The sequence below is a fragment of the Xenopus tropicalis genome, chromosome 7 (genome assembly GCF_000004195.4).
Source record: "Xenopus tropicalis strain Nigerian chromosome 7, UCB_Xtro_10.0, whole genome shotgun sequence".
Lineage (NCBI taxonomy): Eukaryota > Metazoa > Chordata > Amphibia > Anura > Pipidae > Xenopus > Xenopus tropicalis.
In genome coordinates, this window is record NC_030683.2 from 39,409,462 (window position 1) to 39,435,646 (window position 26,185).

Below are 26,185 nucleotides of genomic sequence, written 5' to 3' on the forward strand. Positions count from 1 at the left end.
GACAAAATGTCACAAGAGCCTTAACTATAAACCCTAAGTGCCAGCAGAGCCGTTCTGGGGCAGCAGACTAAATAGTTTGGGGGAACAGTGAAAACAGTTTGCACAGAAGAAGCTGTTACAGCAATTTCTCCTTGTAAGGTTTATTGGTTTGTATGAGCTAATTATTCACTACTAAGCCTTTTAAAAACCCACGTTGTACACGAACTGCCCAGCAAAGTATTGTTGTGCAAATACTGGAGGACCCGAAGTATGGCATTTACTTTGTACAGATGATAGTACAACTCCAGTAAGAGTGAAAACATCTTTGAACACACAAAATGTGCGGTCATTAGGGGGTAATATATGTTTATATTTTGTGTAGTTCTCTTTTTATTACCTGTTTTGCCTCAAGCCCAGAACTAAAGGTGGCCATACACGAGCAGATCCGCTCGCTTGGCGATGTCGTCAAGCGAGCGGATCTTCCCCCGATATCCCCACCTACGGGTGGGCGATATCGGGGACCATTTAGGTAAAAAAAATAATAATCCGATCGTTTGGCCCTGGGGCCAGACGATCGGATTATGTGGGCGGCAATGGGGCAGTCGGATCGGGGACCGCATCAACGAGCCGATGCGGTCCCCGATCCGACCAGATTTTCTAACCTGGCCGATCGAGATCTGGCCAATTTCAGGCCAGATATCGGTCGGCCAGGCCGCTCTGCTCTCCCCATACACAGGCCGATTAGCTGCCGAATCGGTCCAAGGGACCGATATCGGCAGCTATAGTCGGCCCGTGTATGGCCACCTTTAGTAAAGGTTATTTAATAAAAGCCACAAAGTTTGCACAGATAACAAGGCAGCCATCCATACTAACTATTCAGCAAGTAGTACGCAACACTTTGTGTGAATTTGTTACTTTAATTATAGTATATTTTAGGGCCCTGTCACATGGGGCACTTTATCACTCAGTGCAAAATCTCCTCTCCGGAAGGCGATAAACAGTACCTGCCCCATCTCATTAGTTGTAAAACACATTACATGTGGAGATTCTGAGTAATTGCCAAAAAATGCAGAGATTACCCAGGACTGGTGCACTGCATTCCAACTAATGTGAAGGGAGGGACATGAAGTGTCGGGTGCTTCATCGCTAGCAGGAAATCCTGCTAACCTATGAGGCACCCTTTGCATCAGCGCTTTTAAAGGGGTGGTTTACCTTTAAGTTAACTTTTAGTATATTATAGAATGCCCAATTCTAAGCAACTTTTCAATTGGTCTTCATTTTTTCTTTTTTATAGTTTTTGAGTTATTTGCTTTATTCTTCCGATTCTTTCCAGCTTTCAAATGTGGGTCACTGACCCCATTTAAAAGTCAAATGCTCTGTAAGGTTATAAATGTATTGTTATTGCGAGTATTTATTTGTCTTTCTATTCAGGAGATCTTCTATTCACATTCCTTATTCTTATTCAAATTAATGCATGGTTGCAAACTGCAAAACTGCAAACTGAAGAGCTGCTTAAAGGAACAGTAACACCAAATAATGAAAGTATATAAAAGTAACTAAAATATAATGTGCTGCTGCCCTGCACTGGTAAAAGTTGTGTGTTTACTTCAGAAAGTCTACTATAATTTATATAAATAAGCTGCTATGTAGCCATGGAGGCAGCCATTCAAAGGAGAAAAGGCACAGGCACATAGCAGATAACAGATAAAACACTATTGTATTCTACAGAGCTTATCTGTTATCTGCTATGTAACCTGTGCCTTTTCTCCTTTTTTCCAGCTTGAATGGCTGCCCCCATGGCTACACAGCAGCTTATTATATAAATTATAGTAGTGTTACGGTAGCAAACACCCCAGCTGTACCAGTGCAGGGCAACAGTGCATTATAGTTTTATTACTTTAAAGCTCTTTCATTTTTTGGTGTTACTGTTCCTTTAATAACTCAAAAACCCCAAACAATAGAAAATTTAAAACCAATTGCAAATTGTCTCAGAATATCACTCTTTACATCATACTAAAAGTTAATTTAAAGGTGAACAACCCCTTTAAAGAAACTGGTCACACAGTATCATTTTTCTAGTATTATTTAGGTAAGGAAACATTGGCAGCGTTCATGAGCAAGTGTCTGAAAAGACAATTGTGTAGCTCTCTTGACTGCTCTCTGTTTAATTCATGCTTAGAAGACTGCTGAGTAAGTTTAAATGGAACCTGAAAAATTCTCCTCGAAGCTTCCTGTAAGGTACAAGAAAGTGGAGGTAAATCCCTTATAAACACAGGGCAGTTTACCTTTAAACAAACTGATACAGTTAATAATTGAATTTACTACAAACTCATTGCATTATGGCCGGTTCTGTACCTTGTGCAGTTAAATGCACAGTGCACTGACTGATTACTGATCCATGGCTGCAATTAAAATGACGCATGGCCTCCATTCTTTGTGCTGTAACCCTGGGACACATTCCACCATTGTTTCTGTGCTCTTGTGCATATCCTCTAGCTGTCACACTTAATCCAGCTTCCTCTGTTACTCTGATCTTTTGTCCATCTGCTCCTTTTAAGTTCCCGGCACAAATCTGTAACGTTCCAAGTTTTACAAACACAGGACTACAGGCAGGAATAGGCAGATACACAAAGCAGAGGTATTGCATTTTTTAATGCTTGTTGGATCTAACAACAAAAAAAGAACAAGAGTTATGCACAAACCAAAGTTTGTGAAAAACATCAAAACTATTTCTCTCTTATTTGGATAATTTTGCCCCCCTATTATTGCTAATATATTTTCCAACAAGCCAAACATTAGGCACAAAAGGGAGTACAATGTTTGGTCACTCAACCACAGATCCCCCTCCTTTTCTCTGCATGTATCACAGAGGTGCAGTACGTAGTGCCACTATAAATTCTACGCATGAAAAATGACAGAGAAATAGAATGATTTGACAGAAGAATGAGGCAGGGTATTGGCAAGACTGTAAGCACAGGCAGCTTGGAAAACTTTCCAGTGTCTGGAGAAGTGGAATTTGTCCCCGGGTCAAGGTAATTGTCTGTGAATTCTGTATTCTGTGGGGCTGATCCAACTCTATTCGTTAAAAACCATGCAGCATGCAAAGCATCACATTTGAAGAAAGTGCACAAAAATCAAAGCCTAATAAAATAGTACAGTCCAAGAGTTATTTAAAAGTTATGGGACTTCTTTTGGACCCCTTTTAAGACTTCAGTGGATACTGTCAAAACATAATTTGCCTGCTTTGTTACAAAAGTATAGGACCCATTATCCATAATTGCTTTTGGGAAAGGTAACTTTTTTAAATTTGAGTATCTATTTAAATTAGGTCCAATGTTATCCAGTGGGATTGTGTGCTCGCACCCAGTAAAAACTGACCTTCTACACTGGACTGCTGTTGTTTTGGGTGGTACATAAGCAACACAATTTGCATAACAAGCAGCAGAGAGGGATTATGTTATTTTCTAATCCTCCAGACGGGATCAAGTTTACAGCTCTTATTGGGGACCCCCTAAGAACTTTTTCATGCAATCGGAAGCATAGCTCACTATGACTAGGTTTTTGAATTTTACAGACAGCCCAATATATTTGACAATAAAAACACAAAAGAGATGGAAAGCAGGAACACATTTTAGCCTCTATTAAGTAAGGAGGGAAACCATAAAATATGATGTTTTTATAAAGGTATGTATTATATATACTTCAAAGCTAGGCCAGATGGAGCCAGTACTTGATAAATTACAAGAAAAATAATAAAACTCAACATTTCTCTTTCTCTATAAAAGCTATCCAAAAGGCAGTACCTCTGTCAGTGAAAGAGCCAGCCAAGATGTAACCAATGCATTGCTGCTGGTTGTGATGGGACAATTCTGTCAGTATCATCACCATTTATTTACAGCAAATTACTCAGTGCTTTACACTGATTTATAACAAACAGGGATCTTACAATAATTTGACAAACAAGGGTTTACAGAGTTAGAATAAACACAGAGAGCCCTACTTGCAAGAGCTTGCACATGAATGTCAGGATAATTCTGATGGCTTCTCAAAACCATAATAAGCCATGAATATCTGCACTGAACCCTACAGTTGTATACAACCAACTCTGGGCTCCATGCATGCTGTCAGCACAACGCCTCAATGGCAGCAGGTTGAGCATCTTATTCTTCTGAAAGGGATTTTCTCTCAACTGCTGTTGAACTAAAACTCAGAATGACCATAGTCTTTGACCAGTCAGGAAATACCTTGTAGCTTTTTAAGAGCTAGTTTGCCTCCAAATGTCCAAATTTACCCTATATATCTTCCAACTAGTAAAATGATCATGTGACTCAGTTTTGCATGAAGCCCACATAACACAATGATCAGATCAGTTAATGGATTTGAGATAAGTAATTTGGACTGTGAAAACTCTTAAGTGCCATTGATCTACAATACTAGCATGAACGAGCAGCATCCTAAAGCTGTAGATTTCACAGTATGCACAGAAATATATGTAATGGGGTTTGTTGTACTTAGGGCAGTGTGATACTTTAACAGACTACAAATGTAAACAGTACATTATCTTATTGAAGAATTGTGTTGTCCTTAGACCAGCTGGAGTGACAGAACCGGTGAGGTACAGCCAGGTTGGTAGGTAGTGCTGGGTTAGGGGTGGCTTAGGGGAGTCTTAGGGGCAGGTTAAATAAGAACACTGCTACAGTCCAATACAAGTAACACTAGCACATTCCTATCTGTTACAGGAACATGTCAGTTTCACTTCAGTTACCATTTTCTGGTTGAAAAGCGTCACTAAATCTGACAGGCCTCTTGCCTTTGAAGTGAATGGGAGGCAGCAGAAGTAGTTTAAAGCATATCTTTCCCAGCATGCCATCAGTCCTAGTAAATAAAAGAACTGTTTGTACTTATGTTGTTCTTTATGTCTACATAGAGAACTTGTGATTGGTTTGATGCCTAATCTAGAAATAATGAAAGCTGCTCTGTCAGCATATAGACTTTGGTCAGCCTGGACTTAAAAAATGACATATAAATGTCCAGAAGGCTCAGGTCTGGACTGGCATTCAAAGTACACAGAGGCCCAAACAGCCCCCAACCAGCCCAATAGTGACTGTCTATGGGATCTTACAGCAGCCCCTAGGGCATTTGCCACAATCTACAGATTGCCAGTCTTGGCCTGATCATTACCAATGAACTATTCAAAATAACATGCACATCTCTAGTGCTTTATAAAAGCCAGTCCTTTTAAAGGACATGGTAACCCAAAAATTTTTTGCTTAATAAAGAAATAAAACATTATTCTATGCAAGTTTCCAATATGAATTTATTAAAAATGTTTTAGTGCTTTAAAGGTTATCTGTAAATATAATAGCTATTAAAAGCTGCATTTGCTTAAAGGGCACCTATCACCCTAAATTCGCTTCCGCCGCCAAAGGTGCGGGCTTATAGAGCCACACTCCAATTGCTGGAAACAATAATTAGTTTTTTTTAAGAAAACAGTCCCAGGTGGAACTAGGCCACCCGCACTGGGATGCAGCGGCCATGTAGTTTAGTGTGCATTTACATAATGAGCAAGACTCCCTACCCGCTCATTATTCGCATACGCATGACTTAGGAGCGGTGAATGTGACTCCCCTGCCTACATCACACACATGAGCATAATGGGTGAGTTGTGGCATTTGCTTGTTATGCGCATGCATGTGCCACAACATGGCTGCCCAAACCGGAAGCTCTCTCCCGGTAAGGGCAGCCTAAAAGGTGTAAGATTCACTTCTTTGGCAAAATCGTCAAAGGAGCAGATCTTCTCCCAATATGCCCACCTCGGTGGGCAATATTGGACTAATTACACTGGCAGGCATAGGCGCTGTTGGGCCGAGGACCACGTCGATGAGCTAATATGCTCCCCTATCTGATGGAAACTCAAACCTGCCCAATAAAGATCTGGACAATTTAAGGCCAGATATCAATCGGGTAGGCTCGTCAGGGGTGCCCATACACGGGCAGATAAGCTGCCAAATCGGTCTCAAGAACCCAAATCGGCAGCTGAAATCTGCCCATCTATGGCCACCTTTACACTGTAGGGGGCTATTTTTTTTTAAACAAAAAAAGACTATTTTTTACCCCAACCAGAATGTGCACTCTACTGGCTACACTTCTGGTGGGGGAGTCCGTTTTCTCCAGCTGCTGGCTTGTGTTATATTGTTTCAAAAGTCAGAGCCACCATGGCAGAGAATAGAAAAAGACTGACAAACACTGCTTTTAATAACAATAATATATACAAATAACTTAGGTAGCTAAATTAGGACAAAAGATAGTAATGATGTGGAGAGTAAAGAGAGGAGGCATAGCTGGATTTTGCAGGTCACAGTATTTGTGTGTCTGAGAAAGTGAGGAGGGCTTGGAGGGGGCCAGTGTGAGTTGAAATGTGAGCAGACTGTGATCAGAGAGGCTGAAAGAGGAGTTATTAAAGTTGGAGATTGAGCAGAATCTGCAAACCATAAGATCAAGGGAGGTATCAGTAGAGTCAGTGGGGGAAGCACAGAGATAAGCCAAACCAATTAAAGTATTTGAGCAGTTGGAAAAAAAAAACTGCTGGTGAATCACCCAGAAAATAAATAGAAGGAATAAATCTTAGCCACATGTATTTTTCAAGTCTTACTCTGACATCTTAAATAATTTAAAATAAAACCTCCTTCTCCTTGACTTTGATTTTGTCTGTTCAGCCTTAAAGACCATAGGGGGATCTGAGCCATCCCGATCCCTTACCTAGAGGTCATACGACAATGCACAATTTCAGGGTACGCATGAAAATCCATAAAAGGAAGCTGCTAATAGATCCCAATGTGAGGAACTCTAAAATAAATCTGAAAAGTTGCGGCTGCTTGACCTAAGAATGCAGGAAAGAGAAAATACACAAGAGATATAATATATCTTCTGGCATACACCCACATGCCCTCAATCTTTCCATTAACAAATCCTTGGGTTATAGACGATAACCAGAAGTTATTTCTAAAGCCTCCAGAGACTGCAGTTTATGGCATAACTGCCACCACATACATCACAGTCTCATCCTCACCTCAATGCATTTGTGTGTGTAGTACAGTTGAATAATACTCTGCAAAGTATGGGATTATGCCACTATTAGGAATATAAGAATATATACTAAATATGTAGTTTAACATTAAGTGAGTACATTGTCGAATTTTACTGAAGGCTTGGAAAGGATGAGCCTATCCCCAAACCAACATGAATTTCCTTACAGCAAACACTATGGAACTCATGCTGTATTGATACTACCACGTGTTTTGGGGCATTATATATTGAATTATTACTGTATTTATCTTGTCATCTGCTTTGGGGTATTACAAATGAAACTGGCAATACCATTATCCTGAAAGATGTTCTGGGTGTATTGGGTGGTACATCAACTATTGTAGTGTTGTAACTTTAGCATATACAACAATGTTTTGCAAAATGGCAAAATCTGGATCTAAGTTTAAATAATTAGACAATTCTTTTACTTTTTAAATCAGATCTAACTGTGCTGAATGTAAACTGCATGCACCGGATAGAACTCAACAGTATGATTTATGTGCAGTATGTACCAGATATGCAGAAGTTTTTTAGTTTTTTTTGTTTTTTACAGTTATTTTTCATAATGTATATACTTTAGCTGTCATTTAAACTGCTTACTTGCTTTATACATCAATTCACTCCAAAATAAAAATGTATTACATCTGTGGTAGTGAAGTTGTGAAGGCCTAAAACCCACAGGTCAGTAGGTTTCAGGCCGTGATTTCCCCTTACTGTGAGAATGTATGCCACCTCGGGGGTCAGTTTTGACTGACCACCTGTAATTTGAAAAATCAGCGCAGTGCAATACCTTTAATAATACTGGCACGTTCCTAGTTATAGTTATGGTTGACACCTGTCCGGTTTTAACCAGGTCAAACTGCCTGCCCAGTTTTCCAAATTAGCTAAACTAGACTGATCCAGCCAATCACCAAATCAACACATCCTAGCCCCTGTCCCACCCCTTGATGTCAATTGCCTGACCGGAACTGCTAAAGTCGAAAGGTGGAAACCCTAGTTATAGTTATAGGAACATGTCAGTATTGCTTTAAATGTATCTGACTGAATCGATGTGTGAACAATATGTCAGATCTATTTGCATCTGCTTTTTATTGAATATGCAATATATATAGAATTGGATCTAATCAAATGGCAATTAGGCACACCTAAATTCCAACACAACACCTGGCGATTCACAAAAGCTATGATTTACTTCATCTTCTCCTCACACTTAAAGGGGGACCCATAAAATGAATTGATGTAAACTTACTCTGAGCAGTTTTGCAATTTACATGAACTTTCTATTTTTAGTGGTATCTGCGACAGTAGCAGTTTTTTCTAATAGAAGGCTTTTAGCTCAACAGCATATGTTGTCAATAACTTTAACAGGCTTTGCCCTTTCTGTATTGCCAGTTAACCCTAGGGTTGTGGATTCTCTAACTTTCAAAAGGAGCTGTTGAGACAAAAGCCTGGTATTGGCAATCTAAAACTACTAATATCTCAGAAACCAGTAAAAATAGAACATTTATGTAAACTGCAAAAGTGCTTGGATACATTTACATCAATTCATTTATTTGCGCTTAGATCCCCTTTAAAATCATGGTTTGCAGTGTGAAAAGACCCATGTGGCTTTCACAGACATCAGTTGTCATTATTTGTATCAGACTAGTCTCAACAACTGACTTAATTGGTACAACCATATCAGATAAGACTCTGCCCAAAGACTAAATCCAGTTAATAGGATACATGTATTTTCTTTTTCCAAACCTTTGCACTAATGTAAATCAGATGAATATTTTACTATTTACATTAGCTTACATTACACACTGTCCCATTACACATCAGCCTGTTCCCGGTCTTTGTGGTTGACAGCAGGAGGATTAAACAGCTTAACAACTGCCACTTAATGCAGCATGATTAATACAATTCTTTTTGTGAAGACCATACCAGCACAGTAAAGGGTAGATGCATCATGTAACCTAAACATGTCAGCTCTAAAAGGAAATGCATGTGTGTTTCATAATGGAAGGTATTTCATATATATATACTAGGCGCATAGTTCATGCACACTCTGCATATTTCTTTAATTTTGTCACAGAAAATTGTTCCTGCTTTATCCCCACTCTTTCCACATGAACAGCACATTAGTTGTGCAGACCCTATCCTTATCTGTAGGCAGAACTGCAGGAATCCTGGGAAGGAAACTACATTTTGCTCATTAGCCTGAAATTCACAGAACATCCCATCAACAAAGTAAACAGATTTTTTTTTTTTTTGATTGACTGCATAGAACTCAACCCACAAAAAAACTGTAGCTTGGGCTCATAAGTACCACAGTATATAGATGGAGCTTGGACTATCCAAAAATGATTTCTCATCTATTCTAGATGGTTACGGTTAAAAATTAAAATTTGAAAATGGCTGAAGATGACATGAACAATTCTGACATACTATATTTTAAATTAATTTGATGGTCCAGTTTACAAAATCTCGCTAGAGTTGTGTAAACCCAGACCAGTATGTGTATTATTTATTTACATACATATATTTAGCATCTGAAATGGGTACAAAGACAAAGTAATGCTGTGAAAAAGACTACAAACATGTATTAACAGTAATCTGGATATCATAAATATATACCAGATGAACAATATACATAATAAGGTTTAGAGAGGAACTCACTCACTCTTTGGTTTGTTACCTTGAGAAAGGCCACAGTCAGTGCTTAATAAATACACTTTGGTGTAAAAACAAATCTTACCTGGTACCTATGAGGTATAGCAAGAGTCCCAGCAATGTATAAGAATACTCCAACATGCACCACACAAATAGGCTTCCTTAGAGGAACAAACCAATATTCAGGTATAAAAAGGTACACAGAATCATGGCCAGAGAGACTCCTGACATATTCACGATGGTAAATGTATGTCTGGAAGTTACAGAACAAGCTAATGAAGTAAAGCAGTTTTAGTAAGGCTGGCTTCGCTCCTCAAACTCCAGAAATAGCATGTCACACAATGTAATATTGCTCCATTAGCTCCCTTTTCAAAGGAATGTTGTGTTTATATACCATAGGATTAAAGATGAATGGCTGGAACTGAATTTCCACTACTGTTTGAATCAGCTAAACTAGGAAATACATTTCAGAAATGTTTGACATTCCAAACCCCTCAATGAAATTTCCCATATGTGGTAAAATTGTGTTTTGCTAATCTGTGGGACAATGTTCCAGGACCATCCCTTTAGGAATAATTAACATTGCAAACAAAAATCCAAATCAGCAAACTTCCCAGGCTTCGGACCTCACTGCCAGACTTGTTTGTTTTATGGAAGTTGTAGCCAAGAACATTTAAACTGGCTTAGAATACTGCGGATTTTCATACTAAAATTACTACCCATTTTTAAAGTTTCAGATTAGGCCATAGTCTGATAGTATGGGTGCTACAATATGTGGGGAAGTCTTGCAGCCAAGATTGGCATGCAGTGATAATGGACAATAAAAAATAAGAGCCCACATTTTCACCTGAATTCGGGAGATATTTTAGCTCTGCCTTTAGAGGGCAGATTTAGAAGGTATTTTTAATGAAACCAAAAGGGAATGTGTCATGTGGACAAAGTCCAGTGTTTGTAAAATACAGATATGTCATGTACAACCTTGTGCAAAACATACCTATAAAGAGGGAACATATCATACATAAATGTTATAAAATAATGATAGATAGGCGAAGAACAATGAAGATTTAGGTAGGCTTGGTCTCCAAAAAAGAAGCCAACCTTTATATATTTATATATAATTAAAAGTGGTATAATGGAAAGCCTTGTATTTTTAGCCCCCTACAAACCAGTACTGTACTGTCTTCCAGTGAAGATAGGTACAATCGTTTACATTACATTTTGTTTTAATTCCCTTTTCTCTCCTTCACACTTGCTATTTTTTTATTTAACATTAGCACCAGCACCACTCAAGAGCAACTTGCAAGAGCAATGGTATTTGCCAATAAAAAATTAACTGAAAACTGACCAAGAAAAATGCACTCCACCATCACCAAGATCTCCACCACCATTACTAAGTGACAGTTCTGCTAAAACCCAAATATACAGTGGCATGCAAAAGTATTCGGCCCCCTTGAACTTTTCCACATTTTGTCACATTACAGCCACAAACATGAATCAATTTTATTGGAATTCCACGTGAAAGACCAATACAAAGTGGTGTACACGTGAGAAGTGGAACGAAAATCATACATGATTCCAAACATTTTTTACAAATAAATAACTGCAAAGTGGGGTGTGCGTAATTATTCAGCCCCCTTTGGTCTGAGTGCAGTCAGTTGCCCATAGACATTGCCTGATGAGTGCTAATGACTAAATAGAGTGCACCTGTGACTCTGGATGAGCTGCAGAGATCTACAGCTCAGGTGGGGGAATCTGTCCATAGGACAACTATTAGTCGTGCACTGCACAAAGTTGGCCTTTATGGAAGAGTGGCAAGAAGAAAGCCATTGTTAACAGAAAACCATAAGAAGTCCTGTTTACAGTTTGCCACAAGCCATGTTGGGGACACAGCAAACGTGGAAGAAGGTGCTCTGGTCAGATGAGACCAAAATGGAACTTTTTGGCCAAAATGCAAAACGCTATGTGTGGCGGAAAACTAGCACTGCACATCACTCTGAACACACCATCCCCACTGTCACATATGGTGGTGGCAGCATCATGCTCTGGGGGTGCTTCTCTTCAGCAGGGACAGGGAAGCTGCTCAGAGTTGATGGGAAGATGGATGGAGCCAAATACAGGGCAATCTTGGAAGAAAACCTCTTGGAGTCTGCAAAAGACTTGAGACTGGGACGGAGGTTCACCTTCCAGCAGGACAACAACCCTAAACATAAAGCCAGGGCAACAATGGAATGGTTTAAAACAAAACATATCCATGTGTTAGAATGGCCCAGTCAAAGTCCAGATCTAAATCCAATCGAGAATCTGTGGCAAGATCTGAAAACTTCTGTTCACAAACCATGTGAAATTTAGATATAGGGATGCAAAGGGCATTTTAGGCAGTAGTGACCCCCAAAGCATTCATGAAAACTATGGTTTTGTTCCCATTCAACTTCAGTCTCTGAAACGTAATAACTGTGGACACCCTGAGACTCAGCTAGTTCCCTGCATTGCTGTTTCCTCCATGCCAATACAACACCTGAGGCGGTAGACCCTGAGGCAGTCATTTTACTAAATATAGACCCCACACCCCTTTATTTGATGAATAAAGGTAAAATAGGACTCCCAATAGGAAAGTAGCAGGAGCAACCACTGGAAAAAGGGTAGGTTGGTCAAAAATATCTCAACTGCTGCCCAAAAGTAGAGGATGTGGAGAAAAAGTCAGCCGAGACAGTTCCACTTCTGGAGCAGATACCAATGGGAGTACGGTCCACATGGTGTAAACTGACAGGTGTGATGTAAAGGTGATGCAACGTTCTGGTTTATATTAGCATAGCTTTGACAAAAATAAGGTTGCAATAGATCTTTTTTATTGCCTCTTCCCAGCCATCTTGGGGCTGAGACTTCCCTCAAGGTTATCAGTAATGTCACTGAAGTTAGCCTATGATCATAATCTTGTGCCTTCTCCTAATACCAGAGAATCTCCTTGTAGATTGTAAGCTCTTTTGGGCAGGGCCCTCTTCATCTCTTGTATCAGTTGTTGATTGCTTTATATGTTACTCTGTATGTCCAATGTATAAAACCCACTTGTATTCCTCCTAATTGCAATGACAGCAAAAGAAATATAGCAAAAACATGTTTTGATAACCCCTGATTACTGCTGGATGGAAGGGACAGTTGAAGCTCCATCCGCTATGCAGGCCATCGATTGAGGACTGCATCAACATGCAGATTCTGTCCTCAAACCAACAGGAAACTCAAACATGCCTGATCAACATCTGCCCAATTTTTGGCCAGATATTGTTCGGGTAGGCCTACCGGAGGGCCTCATACAGCTGCAGCTTTTACAGGTCCATGTATGCCCACCATAGGGTGATGGCCCACGGGAATATTAGTCGCCCACAGCTAATCTCAGCTACTGCGGGTGCCTAATGCCATTTCACCAGTGGTAGCTGAGATTAACCGTGGGCGACTAATCTCCCTGTGGGCCATGACCCTTACCCTGCAGTGGGATATATTGTGTGTTTGCTTATAAATAAGCTCCTGTGTAACCATTCAAATTGAAATTGGGCAATAGATCAATAGTTCAACCATTTACATGGTAAACAACAAATAAGCTCTGTAGAATAAAATGGTTTTAGTACTTACCAGGTAAATAATAAGGGTCAATGGCCATTCAAGGCTCTCTACAGAACTATACAATGAAATCGTCTCTATTATAATATAGGACATTTGTTGCCATGAGATTGTTTATTCGAAGGTGATGGTTGTAAAAAAAAATTTCCTCTTTATGTGTTATTTGTTTTTTAATAGCAGAGTACAGATTAAAGGGAGTGGTGTCATTAGACAATGACTTTTAAAAGGGTAGGAAAGGGCAATAAAGTTCAACTCTTTACTAATGCTTTTAATCTGGTAACAGTATCCCTGAGTGCAGAAATAATTCCCAGAAGCCTACATTGGTAATGGTAATTACAGTTGTGGTTTTTAAAAGGAGACTATATCCTTATGTATTATATAAAGAGTTTTTATGTATTTTCTCTTATACAGACAATTACATAATATGGCATGATTTCTTTTTAAAATAAAGATTTGATAAGGTCTATAAAGCTGGCCATATGGACTTTAGGCCTCCCAGCACTGCTATCCCCTTTGGGAAGCACTATTTACAGATGTTTGTCTTTTTAAATGTAATACCTTTATTAACCTTTATTACTGTTGTTGCTATTATTATTATTATAGCACCTGTATATAACATCCTTAAGATTTCAGAACTTTAAGCCACCTTTTTTTTTTGATAAGCAGATAGAAAGGTCCCTTACTGTACCACCCTGTGCTGTTTAGGGGATGTCTCGCCTTCCCATTTCTTTATTCCACACTGCAATTGATGATACCCTAACTTTGATTTTTTTTTTAGAATTTATGTTAAGCACCATAATACTATACCATAATACCATAGTACCATAATGTGTAAGACGAATCATAAAATCCAGTTAGGGAAATAATAGATGTCACTCCAGTGTCCTGAAAAGCTCGGGATGATTAGCCGCTTGTGAGTGTAAATTCATATCCCACAAGCCACATACATACAAATAAATATTTACAATAACACTTGCCTGGGTGCAGGTAAAGTATATAGGCAAATGTACCACAATTATCACGTCATGCAAAAAGTTAATGTATTATAAAGACAAACCCAAAAATGAAATATTTAGGTATATCAAATATATTCAGTAATTATATAATACATAAAAATATGTAAACAAAAAGTAGAGTTGTACTAGATGGCAGAATTCCTTTATAATAAAACCAGAGTTCAAGTGAAATAACCCATCACACTGTACTCACAGTTGATGCCTTCGCCTCACTAGAGGTATCAAGGTTACTGCAAGGAATGCCGTACCATGAGCAGCAGAAGTGTGTATAATAAAGAAGGGTGTATATCATCTTCCGTATCTTTTGAAAGGACATTATATCTTTTCTTTCCATCAGACATCTCAGCCAGGCCTGTGGTTGTATAACCTAGTGACTAATACTCCAACTGACAGACCTGACTAACAAGTTTTCTTTGAACAATAGATATCATCAAACAATTTTATTTTTAAAATAAGAATACAAATCCCTTTTATTCTGCTTCTAAAAATACTAATGGAACTGGTTATCTCAGTTATGATATTCTTATCTAGTTTAAAATGATTTGCAAATTGTGCTCCATTGTTTCTGACAAAGGCATGGATGTCAGTAGGATGGAACCTCAGCTCAGATGAGAATTTCAACTGTGTGATGAGACAAACACAAAAATCGTGCATGGCCGTGTATGTTTTAGGGATTTTAGATTGTAAGCTCCACTGAGGCAGAGACAGAGGTATCATCTCTGTAAAAGTGCAGTGGAATATGTCAGCCCTATATAAATTAAAAAAATAAACAACATTTTTACTTTGGTCATACGTCTTAACCAATACAGATGTGAAAAAAATAAGCAGTCATGGATTTCAAACATTTGTTTTACTGCCAACCCCCCCACCCACTACCCTTGCACTAATGAGCACAGAGAAGGCCCAGTGTTTAGAAGACCTCTGTGGATTACACAGCATCCCCTGAAACACACAAAGCAGGGTCTGATCTCGTGCCGTAATCATAAACACGTCATTCACTTACACATGTTCTCTGATTACAGAAGAAAATTCCCAACTCTGAGCCTAATAAGGATCTGAGAGTTGCACAGCTTTTTATGGGAAAGCTAAGTCTGGGAAGGAGGTCTTGTGCCAAACGCTGATTCCAGTACAACCAATACTGTGTGACACTTTAGGGAGTCATTGCAGCTCAGCGAGTAAAGGGTATATATACCTCATATGTACAATTACATTCACATCTCCAGGAAACATATGCTAACAGATTATTGTACACTGGCAGCCTAATTTTTCTGTGTTAAAATTTGTTCTTACGACTGGGCACTGCAGCATGAAATCTGATCGTCAGACTCTAAATACGCAGTGTCCTCCACTGGGCAAAAATATCCTAAGAAAATGTTAGAATGCTTGCTAAATGTTACAGAGCAGTCAACTTCTCGAAAAAATTTTTACAAAAACCAGAAGGGACGTCACATGCGTCCAGCGGTGACGTCACACGCATGTGCAAAATCACAGCTGCAAAAATCTACTTGCACATGCACAAATGCATTGAAAGATGTCCCCGAACACTTACTGAGCATTCGCACCCAGAATTTGAAGCAGGACTTTGGGAGGTTTCGTAAAAATCAGGAGAATGGTGCTGGGGGATGTGAGACGGGGGGAGAGCCACCAAAATCTGGTAACTACTGAACAAATAGGGGGGTTTGACAGCTCTGACTTTATTGGGCAGTTACTTTCTAAAGTAGGGTTTATATTGTTTTACTTAAGAATTAGGGCAGTGACACACAGGGAGATTAGTCGCACCGCGAAAAATCTCCGTTGTTGCGGGTGACTAATCTCCCCGCGATGCCATCCCACCGGCTAGAATGTATGGGATGGCAAACGCGGCACTGCGATTTCCCCAAGTCGCCCGAAATTGTCTTCAGAGGAAACTTCGGGCGACTTGGGGAAAACGAAGCGATGCGTATGCAATCCCACCGGCGATTTACATTCTAGCCAGTGGGATGGCATTGCAGGGAGATTAGTCGCCCATGACAATTTAGACTATTGGCCCACAAAGAGATTAGGCCCCTACTACCTGCAGGGGACTGTGTATTTTTAAGGCTGAGAAAACGCAATGCCAGGAATTTTGTAAATCCATACATGTCAGTATGAATTCCCATTAATGCTATGATCACACCAGTCAGTAATGCACGGTTAGCTAAACCTTGGTTTGGTAAAACATGTCACACCACACCCATGGTTAGATAGGGTCCCACACTGGCATAGGGTTACCACCTGTGGGATGCCATAAGAAAAAAAAAAGACACACGCATTGATTAGTAGCCGAGGCTTTTTAAAAAGTCGCAGCAACTAATCTGCAAGGCGGAAATCACGCACGATTAGAAGAACTGACTTCTACAACGCCCTATGGCAGCGTGTGTCTTCGCCTTAAAAATCACTAGCCTCAGAGGACCCTGGCTTCAGCTGCTGAGTAAAGTTCTGTGTCACCTTCTTGTGGCCCTGGGTATATCACGTCAGTTGCCTTCAGTAAACCTTGTGTTTAATTTTTAGTAATATGCCTGAATGCAAGTAACAGGCTGCATGGTGTTAATCTGTTCTGCAGATACAGGCTGTTCCATTCAGAACATGTGCTAGAATCCCAGTTCTGCCCGATGAGCGCTGATTATAGCAGTTTCCTGCCATGTTATTTCAAATTTGGGAACTGGCTGCTGCTGCAAAAAGAAAAACTGTCAGGCTACAATGACAGATAGTATAGGGCAGAACTGCAGTCAGCTAACACCTGATACCCTGTATGCCCAGCTAATAACTAGCCAGTCATGGGGTATGAAAGTGAGCAAGGGATTACCTAAATTACATTGTTCTTAACCCTGTAATCTGATAACATGCACATTCATATTGGCCAAATGGTTAATGATTAACCCAAAATGTTTCAGGACTTGTACTTTTAACTTTACTGGTTATATTTTCAAATGGTTTATTTACTTTTGTGTCAGAGAATGCAAGCACTGAACTAAATAATCAGCATGGTGGCATAGTAGCCCAACTTGCAGAGCTGCGGTCCTGATTTCAGCTGGGTGCAGGTCACCTGCCTACTCTGTGCAGCTCTAGTTCCAGCCCTGGGTATAAAAGAAATGGGGTTTGAAATGGGGCAGGTTAGGGACAGCACAAGTTGACAATTTGCCAACCCACAAGTCACTAGTTTTCTCTGTGGGGGTTTCCTCCAGGTCCTTCCAACACTCAAAAACATACAGATAGGTTAATTGGCTCCTGATGTAAAAACCCCTAGCGTATATTACAATTACACCTCAGATTGTAAATTTCTTTGCAGTAGGGACTGATGTAAATTATGAACAATACAATGTAACATTCTGGCACTCTGTAAAGTATGATAAAATATACAAATAAAACCAGGTTGCTACATTGAAACTATGCACAGGTAGCTCTTTAGATGCTAAACTATAGCATCCCCTGATAACTGTAGGGCCATCCATATGTAAAATCTGCCAGCACCCTGAACAGCCTTTGGCTTTTATGTGATTGTTGCAGAAGTCAGTGGGAATGATAAGGAGCCTCTTGTGTTTAGGTTACGTAAAAATACAGTAATGAAAATGCATGAAAACTTACAGAGAATTCAATGGTCAGAGACCTAATCCATTTGGTTCCTAGATATTACTGAACTATAGCTTTCAGCATTCTTTAAACATATAATCAAGCGTCTTTTTAAGGCATTCTGGGTATTGTAGTTCTGCAACATTCAGGTATTCAAAGTTAAGAACAGACCCTTAACAGGATTAATTGGCAGAGTAAGACAGAAAGCAACTCCCTGGTAGTTAACACAGACATTTATGAAAAATTCATGTGTTTAGTAACAGAACACTTTGCAAACGTAATTAGAAGTGCAAAAAAATGGAAAAACATTTAAAAAAAAAATAAAGATAGTCTATCAGTTCAATATTTATGCCAAATTGCAAAACAAGACAGATATGCCCAGTCATAGCAGCAACCTAAATACTACAAAACTACAATCCCCAGCACCCCCTGAGAGCCTTTGGCTGTGACTCTCATGCTGGGAGTTGTTCATAAACAACATCTGGAGGTCAGCAGGTTGCCCATCCCTGCGTAAGTCCTATACCAGACTGACACAGGAGGTGGTACAGATAAAAGCATAACCAATCCCTGCAGCCCAGGGAGATTCTCAGAAAATCACAAAAGTTATATCCTCAGAGTACAACAACATGTTCTACAAGCCAAGATGAGCCACACAAGAACTCCAGGGTACGTCAATCTATATAAAATACATGAAAGAAATAGCAATAAAAACTGCCAAATTCCCTAGATATTCACACATAGAAACTGCTTTGAAAAAAGTAGCACTTTAACAGCAAGGAGCAGCAAATATCCTGTGTGGTGTACTGCAGCATAGTAAGTGCCACATGGTGTATGGAATGAAGCGAGTAACGGAAAGCTTGCCTTCCCAGGAAATGCCTCCACATAAACTGTGTAGCCCAAGCCACAGCACTTACCTCTCCTCGCATGGGAATCACCTCACAAATCCAAGTGCCCGGGACTAGATATCTAAGAGGGTAGCCGCTCCATGTACTACTGCTCTGTGCAGGAGCAGGACATTTGCTCAATTAGTACACAAATAGTCTGACACTCACACACACAAACCAGACGAGTTTCCAGAGAGGGAAACCTCCCAGATAATGCTGTTCAGCCCTCTCATTAGAATACAGACAGGGGGGAAAGACGTTCTCCAGTTCCTAGAGGCGCTGCTGCTGTGCTGCCTGGGTGGATGCAATAAAGAGACAGAGAAAGTGGAAGGGCTGAAGTCTAGGTTTGTCAGGGAGCACTAAATGTATTGTCACATGCTTACTTTAACCTCTTCATTACCAGCTACTGCAGGAATTTGAAGCTCCCTGAAAAAAGCTGCAGCTAACAGTGTTCTAAGGCAGTGTTCCCTCTAAACTGTGCGCTCATGTGTGCACACACTAAGGGGCACATTTACTTACTCACGAACGGGCCAAATGCGTCCGATTGCATTTTTTTCGTAATGATCGGTATTTGGCGATTTTTCGGAAAATTGTCGCGACTTTTTCGTTGCCATTCCGAATGTTGCGCAAAATCTGGCGATTTTTTCGTAGCGTTACTACTTGCGCGAAAAGTCGCAACTTTTTCGTAGCCTTCACGCCAAGTACGAAAGATTCGGATTCATTCAAGCTTCAGTATGGTGACTTTTCTTGGGCCAGGTTGGAGCTGCAGGGTGCCATTGAGTCCTATGGGAGGCTTCCAAAATCATGCTAAGTCTGAAAGTTTCGCCCGCCGCTTACGAGTGCTCAATACGAAAAAGTCGCGACAAGATACGAGCGCATCGTAATGGCTATGAAAAACTCGCGTTTTTTTCGCACAAATCGTATTGGTAACGAAAAAGTCGCTGCAATTTCCAAAAAGTCGTAAATCGCAAAAAATACGAAAAAGTCGCAAAATGTTCATTTTCCAATCGGAATTTTTCCAATTCGGATTCGTGGGTTAGTAAATGTGCCCCTAATTGTGATGCTAGCACACTAAGCAACTTGTGGGGCGCACAAAAAAATGTGTGAACAACTTAAATTCTGTATCCATTATGACCAGAGCATTAATTGTGCATACAAGTTTTAAATGTGCACATTTTGTTTTGTGCACATAGCAGAGAAGCAATTAGAGGGAACATTGGTCTATAGTAGATATCAATATATTTTAAAATGGCAAGCTCTTGTGAGCACTTGTTCGTTAAATTATTGTAAGAACTTTTTTGTTATAAATTGATGTAAAGCACTGCGTAACTTGCTGGTGCTACATAAATAAATGACGATGATGATTAATGATCATGCTATGTCAGTGCGCTTAATCTCCTTTAGCATAGGTTGACAAATCATTAGAAAATGCCTTTGCATTGGTGTCAAAGTCAATCTCCACTACCAAGATATCTGAATCGCGTAAGATCTTGAAATTGCCTCTTATAACACCATTTAAACCAGAAGAGATTTGACAGACACCAATGAAAAATCATTTACCAACCATTTTGTTGGCAGTGCTGGAGAAGATTAAGAATGGGCATAAAACTGTACTGTGTGCAATTGCTTACTTTTTCCTTTGCACAAAATCACCATCACACTGAAAAACAGGAGTTAACAGACCCCATTTAATAGGCTAACAGGGCCCTATGTAAATGTCAGATCACAAAATTGGGTATCAACTTAAAAAGCCCTAAACCCTTGCTCTAAGCAGCATGCACACACGTTACTACAGCAGATCATAAAAAATCTGATATGAACAGACAAAAATTCAGCATTTGGTGCTCCTAAATATCAAACCTATATGCATAACCATCTGCATGCCCATTATTTTAATATTTCCAGGCCAGACATACACTTCTTCAATCAAAGAGAAACACGGAAAAGTAGAAGCTAAGGCTAATGCCACACCATGCCTATGGCGTATATTTTCGTCAAGCCGAAAAACGATTGCCGAAAATACGTGCCATACACTCCTACCTGTGCCTGCACCCGAATGCAAAGTCTTGCGTTTTTATGTGGATAACGGCTACATGTGCCTGCACCCGAGCATATTCCATTCATTCGGGTGCAGGCACAAGTAGGAGCATATGGCGTGTACGGCATGTATTTTCGGCAATCGTTTATCGGCTTGCAAAAAATATACGCCATACGCATGGTGTGGCATTAGCCTTAGTAAGTGTGGCTCAGGTGCAACAGATGATTGCAAAACAAAGCAGCAGAAGCCAGCTGTTTAAAGGGGATGATTACATTTAAATGAACTTTTAGTATGTTGTGTAGAGAGTGCTATTTTGAAACTACTAGCAATTGCTCTTCATTTTTTTATTTGTTTTTTTTCTATTTAGTTTTTTTATTCAGCAACTATCCAGTTTGGAATTTTAGCAGCTGTATGGTTGCTAGGGTCCAAATTACCCTAGAAACCAGGGGTCTGAACAGAAGGATAAGTAATACAACAACTAACAACAGCAAAGATATTGTAGCCTCAAAGCACAATAGTTTTTTTTTCTTTTGGCTGGCGGGGACAGTGACCCCCTTTTTGAAACCTGGAAAGAGTCAGAATAGAAACGCAAATAATTTAAAAAAACAAAACATATAAAAAAGAAGACCAAATGGAAAAGTTGCTAATAACTGACCATTCTATAACATAAAAAAGTTAACTTAAAAAACCACCTTTAACAAACCTGTAGGAGAACTGACTTCTGCTTCATTGTTTCAAAAGTCAGAAGTTAGAACCATACGAGACGAGAAGTTTAATGACAAATACTACTTTCAAATTGAGTTACATTTACAAATAACAAAGAACTGAACATATTTAATTAATCTATTTTGGAAATTAATCTGTAGAGAGGGGCTGCTGTAAGATGCCATAGACAGTCACTATTTAGTGGGCTGGTGAGGGGCTGTTTGGGCATCTGTGTACTTGAAATGCCAGGGCCTATTTCGAATCCCAGACCTGGCTTAGGCTGGCCATACACATAATGATTTTTCCTTCCTTAACGACCAGTTTCAGTGTGATGCAACAAAACCATCAAATTATCGTAAGGTTAATGTACACTGAACAATCGTAAATTGAGCGATCTTTCTTCCGATATTGGTCAGAGTGTATTGGTTAAGTTTATTCATTCTGGGGGTATAGTTTTCCTTTAAAGGATTGTTTAGTATAAGTTATATAACAAAAAGAGCTTGTAAAAATCTTAACTTGTATGGCCAGCTTAAGACTTCTGGCTGAAGACATCTGATCTGGAGTGTTTGCGCCTCCCAACAGAACTACAAAACACCCAAAATTGCCCCTACCCTTGGAGTAAAAGCAAATGTTATATTGCACATGCTGCAGGCTGTTTATATGGCCCTGTGCCCTTGGCTGCATGTGTTTAGTGCTACACGGATCAGGCTGGTACTAAATACTGCATAAATGTGCAGAACTGGAACACAAACGCACATTATTTATTCTAGAGTTCATTGAATGTAAAAATGTGGTTGTTGCAAAAGTATTTGTTATAATTTAAGGTTTGTTAGTGTTTGTTTATATGGCCCTACAATTTAAGGATTGGATGGTGGCCCTCATAAACCCCTCTTGCTGGGTGACCCCTGGCAAGGTCATGCTGTCTTTTTGTGTCAGACATTCCTGTCTCTGTCCTCTTTCATGTAATGTCTTTCACAGCCACTTCCAAGCCTGAGTGTGAGACAGCTCCAACAGATAAAGTGCTATCATCGAGTGAACTGTCTCTGCCAGGCTACTAACTCTCCTTTACTATATATAAATCTGAGTTATATCACTAACTATCACTAAAATTCAATTTGCTTTTAGTTAGTTTCAAATATTATCATAATTATTTCTTTATAAAAATCCTGAAATTTACCCCAGCATTTACAATTACAAACATTAAGAAGAGCCTTCAGCTGGTTATTTGAAATTGCAGCAGCTGAGTCCCTGCAGGTTATACTTCTGACTCAGCATAACTGACATTTAGGGAGTAGTTTTCATTCAGAAATTGCAGCCATCAACAGTACCAGAGCCCATTAACAGTACAGAAGCACACTTACCACTTACTACACTTAATGGCTCCCCTGCAGTGTCTGGAAGAGAATCAAAGCACTCTCTCCCATCAAACCTTTACTGTAATTTACCATTACCAAATTTACGTAATACTCTTGTTTGTTAGCACAATTACAGCAGAGAACGGCAGCAGGGGGGTAAGATTCTCTAACTCTATTAGGAACGGTTCCGGGGCAATTCACAGTCCATTTAAAGTCCACTGAAAAGGTGGCAACTCGGTTTGGGAATAAGGCTGATGCCACACAGGGCTGATTCTTGCCAAGGATGATCCCCTCCACTGGCAACAGGCTCCTACCTTGCACCTGGAAGCATTGTGTCCACCCTGGTGCAGGCAAGCGTTACAGATATCGGCAAAAAAGAACCCACAAGAGTTTGCATTTTGAGCTGATATCCGTACTGTGTGCCCAGGCAGACACAATGCTTCCTGGTGCAAGAAAGAGAGGAGGGCTGATGCCAGTGGAGGGAATAATCTTTGGCAAGCGTTTTTCCGCAGGCTCAGAATCAGCCCATGTGGCATCAGCATTAGACATCATAAATTAGATATATATTCATAAATATGTATCTAAACTGCCTATCATTCAGTATCCCACTGGGCCTCATATACAATCCTACTATCTTGTAGTTACACCCCTGAGCAGTAGTTTCTGAATTATGTGTCATTTTCTGACTCTTTCGAACTTTCAAATGGGGGTCAATGATTCCAGCAGCCAAAAAACTATTGTTCTGTGGGGCTGTGTTTAATTGTTAGTGTTACTTTATATTAATGATTTTATTCAGGCCCTCTCCTCTAAATACTTCTTATTCATACCACTTGCTTAGGTTGCTATGGTAATTTGAGCCATGGCAACCAGATAACTGCTTTAATTCCAAACTAGAGAGTTGCTATACAAAAAGTGAAATAGTTAAAAATAAATAAATAAATAAATAAGAATTAACAAGGAAGACCAGTTGCAAAAATTGAATGCTACTTTCTTAAATTGGGATCCCCAACCTTTTTTTTTTTTTTTTTAACTATGAGCCACATTCAAAAGTAAAAAGAATTGGGGAGCAAAACAAACATTGAAAATGTTCCTGGGAATGCCAAATATGGGCTATGATTTGGTATTTGGTAGCCTCTACGTGGACTGACAGGTAAACCTGTTTTTCCAGAACCAAAACATGCCTCCAAGCCAGGAATTCATAAATAAGCATCTTCTTTAAAGTCACTGGGAGCAACCTCCAAGGGGCTGGTGAGCAATATGTTGCTTATGAGCCACTGGTAGGGGAACACTGCCCTAAAACATAATAAAACTCAACGGTGAGCAACCCCTTTATAGGAAATCATTCACTTCCCATTGCAAAATGGGGGAATTTTAAACACACAGTCTTATAGCCCACAGCAGTGGCAGTAAAGGTCCCCATACACGGGCCGATAGTAGCTGCCGATTTCGGTCCCTTAGACCGATTCGGCAGCTGATCGGCCCGTGTATAGGCACCCCCAACGGGCCTGCCCGACCGATATCTGGCCTGAAATCGGTCAGATTTCGAGCGGGCAGGTTAGAAAACCTAGTCAGAGCCGATGCGGTCCCCGGACCGACTTTTCCTATGCCCGCCGTTATCCTGGGTTCTCCCGATATCGCCCACCCGTAGGTGGGGATATCAGGAGAACATCCGCTTGCTTGGTGACATCGCCAAGCGAGTGGATCTGCCCGTGTATGGGGACCTTAAAGTTGGCCATACTTTGCCGAGACATGCTCGCAAGTCTTAGGACTGATACAGCAGCTTATCAGCATGTGGCCCTCAGTCTGATGGTCTGTATAACGGCAATTAGTGATCAGATCAACCCTATATCATCCATCAAGGTGGGCATATCAGGGAAAGACCCGCTTGTCTGGCGACTTCGCCAGACAAATGGATCTTTCAATGTATGAAACATTGCTCTAAGGATCTTAAGGCTCTATAGACAGTTTTGTCCTTTTTGTTAACAGCAAATAACAAAATACTAAAATGTAAATGTAGATATAGTACAGTATCTTAATTATACATACTATTAAGAACTGAGAACTGCTCAATAAAACTATATACAACTTTACAAAGTCACACTGATGCAAAATGGCCTTGTTTGTAACAGCATGCTCCAATATTAAAAAAAAGAATTATAGTTTAATTCAAAAATGAATTGTACTGTAATAGATACTGTATTCATTTTAATATTGTAATAGATACTGTATTCATTTTAATATTTATATCAATTATCTTGACTTAAGATGAAATTTAAAATTTAATTATTCAATTTTCTTAACATCTGTTTGGTGTAATAATGAGATTTCTAATATGTGTTTTTTTTTCTAATAAAATGCACATTCTATCTTGTGAGTCAAATAAATGAGTGATTTACAAACTTAACCTTGCCAAAACCATAAATCAGCTTCCAATTACAATGAACAACCCCATGGCTTGTAATATTGTGTGCCCTCTGACAAGAACCCAAGGAATGCTGGGCACATACCCCCAAAGACTTTGGGAGGAACAGGTGGCAGATAAAGGGAAGTCAGTTCCTAGCCTTTCTGCTGCTATGTCACTCGGCAAACAATGTTGTCCATTTATCACTGCTAGTGACCTGAAATAGGCTTTGCAAGAAAAATGTTTCTATATTTAGGCAACAAATATGCAAAAAATAAGCTTTTCATATGTCTTAAATTGGCATTCTGGCTCCACACCAGAGGTGGCATAAAAGAAAATGTTTTATTTGTGCTTGATAACAAAGAAAACTAGGGTACGGTTAGGACAATGACTTAAAAGTTACTTAATTGTTAAAGCTTTAGGCTACAGAAACTTGGCCTGTGAATGAATGCAGGCCTGGAACCAGCCCCTATGCACCGAAGAGCTATTTTGTGTCCCTGCACCAAGAGCCACTAAATCGCCGCAAATGCAGGCACACTATGAAAATGTCAGAACCAAAATGCATACTCCTTTGCGCCTCTGGGCCAATGCAGTGGCTAACATTAAGATAAATACCTCCCTTTGCATGTTCCCACAGTTAAGCCAGATCCCTGCGAAACAAAGCCCTTTCTTCCCTAAAATGCTGTACTCACACACGCACAAGTAAGCGCCAAGCACAGGTTTAACGCAGCATGTCAAGTTCCAACTACGCTCGCCGCTTACATGCACCTGTGTGAGTACAGTGGGATAGGGTAGAATTGACTGCGTCTGTACCTGTGTTTCCCGGAGGTGGAATGCAGGAAGCATCCACCACAGGGGAATGCAGG

The 26,185-nt window shown here is 39.9% G+C and overlaps 1 protein-coding gene across 10 annotated transcripts in view; it reads right to left on the reverse strand.

Moving 5' to 3' along the window:
• The window catches only part of sorbs1 (sorbin and SH3 domain containing 1), a 202,451-nt gene that overhangs the window by 117,707 nt on the left and 58,559 nt on the right, over positions 1 to 26,185 (reverse strand). For 2 of the 10 annotated variants that reach the window (XM_031906746.1, XM_031906737.1), the window contains exon 1: positions 18,989 to 19,162. The exons of 4 other annotated variants lie outside the window; for them this stretch is intronic. The gene's annotated coding sequence lies outside the window, so the exon portion shown is untranslated. Of the gene's footprint in view, positions 1 to 9,805; positions 10,081 to 18,850; positions 19,163 to 26,185 lie in introns of those variants that run through there. 4 more of the 10 variants (XM_031906740.1, XM_012966788.3, XM_012966810.3 and 1 more) reach the window with 3 other exon arrangements.